The following is an 8,952-nucleotide window of genomic DNA, read 5'->3' on the forward strand; positions in this document are numbered from 1 at the left end:
CTTAGCCGTAAGGTTTTTCTTGGGGCTATTTCCACAGTTGAGAATCCCATCCTCTACAAGGTTAAAGAAGATTCCCTGGAAGATAAGGATTATCAAAAACTTTTACAGGTTATCAATCAACCGGATCTAAAAGAAAAAGAGAAAGACAAGATCAAGGATTATTCACTTGAAGAGGGGCTTCTCTATTATAAGTATCGGCTTTACATTCCTAAAAATACAACGTTAAAGGAGTTAATCCTTTATGAAGGACATAATGCTCCAGTTGCCGGCCATCCCGGCTATGCAAAGACCCTTAATGCCATAAGGAAAAGCTATTTCTGGCCAGGAATGAAAGGAGATATACTTCGCTACATCAGACAATGTCTTTCCTGTCAAAGGATTAAGGCTGAACGAGTCATGATGCCAGGAAAACTTCAACCTTTGGACATTCCTCAGATGAAGTGGGAACTCATAAGAATGGATTTTGTAACAGGACTTCCCACTGTTCAAGGGGGTTATGACTCCATTATGGTGGTAGTAGATATGTTGACTAAAGTCTCCCACTTGATGCCTGTAAAAACAACTTATACCGCATCAGACATAAGCCGTCTCTTTATCAAAGAAATCTTCAGATTGCACGGGCTTCCTAAGAGAATAATCAGTGATAGAGATGCAAAATTCACCTCAAAATTCTGGAAAGCTTTATTTGAATCATTAGGAACTAAGTTATGTTTCAGTACATCCTATCACCCCCAGACAGACGGCCAGACAGAAAGAGTAAACCAAGTCATTGAAGACATCCTTAGAGCCTATTGTGGCAGAGAACCCCGAAAATGGATCCAATTTCTTCCTTTGGTGGAATTCGCCTATAACTCCGCTTTTCATCAAAGCATTGGGATGTCCCCATTCAATGCTCTTTATGGGCATGAGTGCATATCACCCCTAAATTTATCTGACCCTACTACAAGGGTAGAAGCTTCAAAACAGATGTTAGAGGAAATGGATGCCCAAAGCAAAGCCATAAGGCAAGACATTCAGGCAGCCAAAGATCGCCAGAAACAATATGCTGATAAAAAACGGTCTGATCGGGTTTTCAAACAAGGAGATAAAGTGTTTCTAAGGGTTCGGCCAAAAAGAAGCACTCTATCCTTGGGAAAATACAAAAAACTAAGCCCCAGATATTGTGGACCATATGAAGTGATTAAAGTAATCAGTGATCAAGCTTATAAACTAAAATTACCTGAGCATCTCAAGGTCCATAATGTCTTCCATATCAGTCTTCTAAAACCTTACATCCCAAATCCAAATCATACCCTAGATGACGAACAAATTGTGATGCAAAAGCAAGGAATTCTTGAACTCCAACCAGATTGTATTCTCGATACCAGGGAAAGGAGTTTAAGAAATAGGGTTATCAAAGAATATTTGGTCAAATGGAAGGACTACCCTACAGAGGATGCCACTTGGGAGGATGAAGTATCCCTTCACAAGGATTTTCCCAATTTCGGTTGAGATGAGGACATCTCAAATCCTTAAGTTGGGGTGATTGTAAGGTTTCCAGTTTCCGAAACCTTCAAAACTGTACTAAGCTTGGAAAACTTAATGGAAAATGCTATTGCAGGACTCCAAACACTAATTATTTTGGTATTTTTGGATTTATAAGCAGAGCTTTACTATGTCTAGAAATTTTCAGAATCTGATTCCGATAAAAACAGGAACAGTTACGGGACCTGGAAAATTACCATGGAAATTTAATTAATAAAAAAATTTGAATGGTTTCATTTTAATCATTAGCAAAAGACTTCTTTACACTAAGGTTCTAGAGTTAAATAGGAAATTCCAAATTTCATCATAGAAAATCTGCAAAAATCAAATAGGCAAATTCTGGAACGTATGGGGTGAGTATGGAAGCTGTGGAAACTAGCCAGAAGCAGTGATGGCTGAAAAATGCGCCATTTTTAAGCTGGGGGGTTGCTTGGACTAGTGGAAAGCTGCCAAAAGCTGCCAGATGCTCAGAAAAACCTATAATAGGACCATTCTCTTCATATCTTGTTAGACTCGGAGCCCTGCTACTCTCTCTCTCATCTAGAGAGAACACTACGCAGAAATCATTAGAGTTTAATCTCTAATTGATTAACCCTAACGGTAATTAACCTAATCCTTCTTAATTAGCAAGGTTAGATTAAGATAAATTGTTAATAAATCAAAGATTAGGCCTATGCATGCTCCTTAAACCTCTTTAAATTAATTAATCTCTGCTGATTAGTGTAATTAAGCTTAGTAATATTAAGCTAATTAATTATCCTATCATATTATGGCTGAAATTAGCCAAATTAACCATGAATTAATGATAAATATATTAATTAAGCTTATATTAAGATGAGGTAACTATCAGAGTTGCATTAGACAGTCATTAAGCTAAGAAAATTATCCTATAATTTTCTGAGTAATTTTCCTAATTAATTATGCAGAATTACTCTATTTTTTGAGCTATTTAAATAGGGAAAATTAGTAAATTGATTTCAATTGCTATAATATATTTATCAGTGGTTAATTGGGTGCTAAGGAACCCGTCATAATTAGGAAAAGCTCAGATAATGAATCTAGATAATTAATTATGCATAATTACTCTCTTTTTTGAGATATTTAAATAGGGGAAATTAGTAAATTGATTTCAATTGCTGTAATATATTTATCAGTGGTTAATTGGGTGTTAAGAAACCCGTAATAATTAGGAAAAGCTCAGATAATGAATCTAGCTAATTAATTAGGTAGAATTACTCTGTTTTTTGAGCTATTTAAATAGGGGAAATTAGTAAATAGATTTAAATTGAATTGAGAACTTTGTCAAAGGTTTATTAGACCTCAAGGAACCTGTGATAATTATGCTACCTCTAGGAAATTAGTTTAATTATATACTCCAATAAAATTACTCCAATTTTGGAAAAAATAAAAAAGGGAAATATAGTAAAGTAAATAGAAAACCTTTGATATCAATATCAGAGAAGGAATAGACCTTGAAAAATCTATTATAATTATCCTAACCTTAGATAAATAGTTTAGGTACATATTTTGGTCAAAAGTAACCAATTTTGTATATAATGGATAAGAAAACTGAAGAAATAAAATTATCTAAGTACCAAAGAATTAACCGAGGTCCAAAACCCTTATTTTTGGGTAAACAAGGAAAAATAAATGTTATTCAACAAATCCTCTAATGGATTAAGTCTTTTTATAAGGCTGCCGAAATGGCCCCCAAGAGAACCAGGGGAAACCCTATGACGGAAGATGAAGATACTAGTAACAAACGCAACAAAGCCACTAATGACCATGAAGCAGAGCCTAGCCATAGGCCCACAGAGGAGAGTTTACGGGCACCTGGCCCACAGCAGATGGACGACCAGTCCCAGGTGGTTTTCAATTATGCTATTAATAAGCTTTTAGAATTCATTTTAAGTTAAGCATTGCATATGAAGGTTTAAGAAGGAAAACACTGGCTGAAAAAGGAAGGTAACTTCCACGAAACCCACGATCAATGAGTGTAATTAGGAAAGGAATGATTGGGTTATTACTGGTTGAAATAGGAAAGAAATGTTTGACCATCCTTAAGACAACTTGTCTCAAGACACCTCTGATTCCTTGGAAATATTTTTACTCCAGATAATGAGTAATGATGGAGATACCATCATGGAGGAGTCGGTTACCTCTACACGTGTGGAGTCTTTACCTCGTGCTTGTTTATGTTTATGGATAGTACTTTTAAGTTTATCCTAGAGGAACCGCCCGGTTGTATGGGCAACTGGTTTTTGGCGTATGGGCGCCCGAACTTTGGGTGAAGACTTTTTCCACCCCGGTTATATAAATAAGGAATGGGTGCCGTTTTTCACCCTTGTATAGGTGGTCTTGAGACAAGTTAGTACTGGTCAGTGATACCTTAAAATGACAGTACCTTGTCTTAAGTATAAAGATGTCTGTTTTCTGAAAGAATGTCTTCAATGCTGTTTTAAAAGGTTGATTTAAGGAAATGCAGTTGAAAAAAAAAATTAAAAAGAAATCATTATTTTAAGTGTGAAAAGAATGTGGTAGTAAGTAAACAACAAAAAAAATCATGTGTGAGTGCGGGGTGGTAAGTGGGGATTGACTCGGGTTGTCAATCATGGACGGGTGGACCTGATTAGTCAGGTAACTATCCATTCCCGCGCACTAAAACATGTAGAAAATTCACTTGGATGAGGAATCCACCAGCGGCTGTGCCCTCACATATGTTAGAGGGAAAAAAGCGTTGGCTAAGGAGACCTTAATCTAAAGGATGAAGATTTAGGGCCGAAAATGTTGTTTTGGGTCCCGTTTCCATTGCGAGACAGGACTAGGTCTCTTCTAGGGCTATAAACCTAAACCATTGCCAATGGTAAGGGTGAATTCCCTGGAATGTTTCTTGTTAAATACTTCGACTTTAGTAGGCCTAGAGACCTGTCAACGGTTCCCTCCCACTTTTGGTGTCGGCGGGTTTGGAGACCTTACAATGCCCTAATTCAAGGAATCTACATATTGGTATGTGTGCATACTATAGATGCTTCATAGCAAAATTCTCTCAAATAGCAGGACCATTGCATGACTTAACAAAGAAAAACGTTAAGTACTCATGGACTGCTAAAGAATAAAATGCTTTTGACAAGCTCAAAGAGAAGCTTACCTCTCAACTAGTCCTCATGATTCCGGATCTCTCAAAGCCATTTGAGGTCCAATGTGATGCTTGTGGTCATTGCCTTGGAGTAGTTTTGCTTCAAGAAGGTCATTCCATAGCATATGAGAGCCGAAGGCTCAATTCAATGCTAATGAACGGGTCTTGGTCATATTCAAAAAAGAGCTTTTGGGTGAAAGCATGTTAACTTGTCATGCTTTTTCATGTCCCGGACAATGCTAACTAGCACAATTTTGACATATGCTAACTAGTACAATAACTTGAGCTACATCTCCAAGATCTATTACATATGATATATCAATAGAAAGAACTTGGAACAAGGAATCCAAATGTACAACCTCCGATAAATTTTGATATTATTTGTAAAAAATTTACCGGACGCCCAACTTTTTGAAGATGTGCTAACTTGAAACATGCTAACTAGCACAAAAAGCACGACAGGTTAACATGCTTTCACCCTTTTAGCTGTTCTACATGCCCTAGACACATGGAAGCACTATTTATTGGGGACTCCATTCATTTTACAAATAGACCACCAAAGTCTCAAGTACTTTTTGACGCAAGCCAAGCTCTTTAACAAACAATTGAGGAGGGAAAATTTTCTTTCAGAATTTGAATTTCATATTGCTCACATTGCTGGCAAGCACAATCAAGTGGTAGATGCACTTTCACAATGGCCAAGGGTAAATGTGGTGTCTATAGAAACTCACAATGATCTATATTTTATGATAGATGAGTATGCTACTGACTGAGACTTTAAGTAGGTAAGTACAACCTTTGCATTAGGGAAGAAAAAAGACCATCCACCTTGAAGGATGGTTATCTTCCAAATGGCAATAGGCTATGTGTTACTCACCTATATAATAAGAAAGTCATATATGAATCCCATGCTTCTCCTTATGCGGGGCAAAGAGAGATTCCATAATCTACTCTTCGAGGAGTAGAAATGTATTTCTATTGGTCTACCATGAAAAATAAACATACAAGAGTATGTTTTCAAAATGTGTGGTATACCAACAAGTGAAATTGGATCGAGGGAAGCAACTTGGACTTCTTCAGTCGGCGACAAGTTTAGCAAGAAAACATACTCTATGCTTGTCAAAAAGGCTATTAAGACACATCAAACAACAACCCTCTTTAAATCTCAAATTTTCAAGTATCATGCCTTGTCAACTTCCATAGTGTCGGACAAAGATCCTAGAATGACGAGTAGTTTCTAGAAGGGTCTCTTTGAGAATCTATGAAGTAGATTAAATTTTTCTTTTGGCCTATCATCCACAAGCGGGTGACCAAAGTGAAATAACTAATCTAACAATTCTTGAATCTACTAAAAGCCTATGTCATGGAAGTAGATCAAAGTTCTAAATGAGAGAAGTACCTACCTCTTATAGAGTATGCGTACAATGATATTGTACATACATCTATGGGGAAAGAACCTTTCGAGGTTAAAGAGGGAAGATCCAAAAGTCCCTTACTACTTAAAGTACATGGGAGAAATGGTTGCATCTCAATAGGGGTCCAAAAGAGACGGTCTACCAAAGAGCAATGTGCAATAAGTGCTTCTAGACTTACCTCAACAAGGGACCAAGAGGAGAGATGGCTACATCTCAATAGGGGTCCAAAAGGAGGTAGTCTATCAAAGAGAAACGTGCATCTAATGGAGCTTAAAAGACCTTAGGGTTAGCTTCATTAAAGACCTCCAAAAGTTAGTGTTAAAAAGTCCTTTGACCTTAGGCAAAGTACTTGAGGTGGGAATCCCACCCAAGCATGAGGTGCTTGCCGTGCTTAACTAACTAAAGTACTTAAAGTGTTTGTGGGAACCTTGCCCAAAGCTTGAGAATTGACTAAGTGCTTGAAGTTTTCAATTCAAACCAAATGACTTAAGAAGCATAAAAGACACTTGTCAAAATCCTCCACATGTGGCCCTCATGATGTGCTTGAATCCTATTGGATAGGCTTTAAAGGGGTCCAATGAGAATTTAGATGCATTAAAATAAATAATTAAGTTTTTCTCTCAAAGAGGAAAAAGAGGACACATGTCCAAATGTTATAATTAAATAATAAGAGAGAGAGAGAGAGAGAGAGAGAGAGAGAGAGAGAGAGAGAGAGAGAGAGAGAGAGAGAGGTGGACCAAGCTTGAGAGGGGGTATACTCTCCGACACACACATGCACATTCTCTCATTGTGTGGAGTACAAAGTGCAAGAGATCCATCTCCTTTTCCAGGTTTGTTGAGAAGTTGAGAGCCTACACCAACAATCTTGGCTATTGAATGCAAATCCAACCAAGAGCCATGCTTCAATGCTTAAGATTGCCATCTTATTCATCTTCATTACTATTCTATTATGCTATGATAAGCAAGAAGAGTTATGATAAGTGAGGAACTATTTCTTTCTCCTATGGATGATTATTCTTCCTCTTCCCTACCCTCATTCCCCACTAGCTCTCTCCACCTTCGAAGGTGTTTGAGGCCTTGGTACTGAGGCTCGAGATAGTTAATGCTTTTTGCAAAGTTTATGTTATGATCATGATGCATGAAGATTTTCATCTTCATAGCATCACAAAGGTCACAAGGAACACAAAGAGTATATTGTACCAAGTCTCTCTTGATGGGAGAATCTATAACACAAATTCTTTTTGCAGGGGGGACCGGCTAATCCAGTCCTCAACTATTGTCATGTTCTTTAATACTCTCTCTCTTGCAAAAGTATTTTTCATGCCAAGTTAATTAAGTACTATGTTCATGTTGCTACCATCAATTAAGTTCACCCTCTATCTTTCTCAAAGTGATCTCACAAAAATGCTCACTTTAATTCTCTTTATTCCGCTATTCTCAAAGCTCATAGACCATCTCCATTACAAAATCAATTGGACTTGTCGGCATCGCACCAGCCACCTACTCTGGATCAGTAGCATCCACGTCCACATAAATGGGATCAATCACCTTATCCTAAACTTTTTCCTTGTTTACATCTTTCTCATCAGTCCCACCTTTAGCACCATCTTCACTATTGCACGCTTTCTTCACACCATCCGCCTGCTCCTTTGCCATTCTCTTCAACAAAATCCTACCCTACCACGGTCGCAACTACAGTTCGGAGCAGCACCTTGTCAATTGCAGAGGGTTGATCAAAAGTGGTTTTCTTGTCTTGTGGCTTGTCAATGTTTGTTGCAGAGGAATCAACATTATTCATTCCAACACTATCCTCGCCTTCAGCAACCTCCCTCTTCTCCATAGAAGTATCCACCCCTTGGCTATCACCCATTGTGTACACATCTTGCCCCTCCAGTTTCTCCTTCCTCCAACTAGATTCCAAGTCCATGAGGACGTCACCCATCCCATATTGGCAAGGTCCTCCACATCCTTAATAGAAACCTTTGCTGGTCCAAGTCCACCATTCTTCACACCCAACATGTCTGTTCCTTGCACATCTTCTCTTGCAGGTGTCATATCCTCCTCATATTCACAATCACAAATGAATCACCCAATCAACATCATAATCCAAAATTAGAAAGAATCAACATATTGAAAACATTGCCAACTTACCCTTTAGAGTATACTTCCCATTGATATATGCTTTTGCCACTATAGGAATTACCATACCACACCCCTCTTTCACACATGTGCCACTAGTGTACAAAAAGTGCACTAAAGTAGAGAGGGTGGTATTGATGCCTGCACTCTAACATAAAGCTACCCACAACATGTGCCACCTCTAGATACTTGCCACATGCAGCACACATGCCAAACACATGCATTGTTTTGTCAATCTCTACAAGGGGTGGACTAGGGAAGAGGGTGAAACGTTTTCCTGATTCACTTCCTTGAGCATCCCATTCACAAATTGTCAATGTACCTATCCCCCCTTGCAAGAGGCCTCCATCTTGTCATGCTATGTTTGTTACACAACATAAGAAAAATAATCAATCTCATAGAACACGCAATGCACTAGACATTGCACACAAAATATCAATCATTGCACCAGCAATACCCATGTATATTTGGAATTGATACCTAGATTCACAACCACTAAGACTACCAAGAAAATTACCAAGGTAGTAACTAGGCACTAGTACAGAAACTAGCTAGAGAGAGTACCAAAAATAGAAGAAGACATGAGTTAAAAAGCACCCAAGAGACTATGGAAAAAGGTACCAGGACCACGATTGGCACTATGCCAAGGAAGAACCAAGGCAGTCCAATCCTACAATGATAAGGTTCAAGGCACTATCAAAACAAAGAAAAGGACCAAGAATACCTACAAAAACTATG

The 8,952-nt window shown here is 38.1% G+C and overlaps 1 pseudogene; it reads right to left on the minus strand.

The window, feature by feature from the left end:
- Nucleotides 1-7,747: 7,747 nt before the first annotated feature.
- LOC147442443 (uncharacterized) lies at nucleotides 7,748-8,281 on the minus strand (annotated as a pseudogene).
- Nucleotides 8,282-8,952: the final 671 nt, after the last annotated feature.

Source organism: Adiantum capillus-veneris, chromosome 14 (assembly GCF_014529385.1).
Source record: "Adiantum capillus-veneris isolate H3 chromosome 14, ASM1452938v2, whole genome shotgun sequence".
Classification (NCBI taxonomy): Eukaryota; Viridiplantae; Streptophyta; class Polypodiopsida; order Polypodiales; family Pteridaceae; genus Adiantum; species Adiantum capillus-veneris.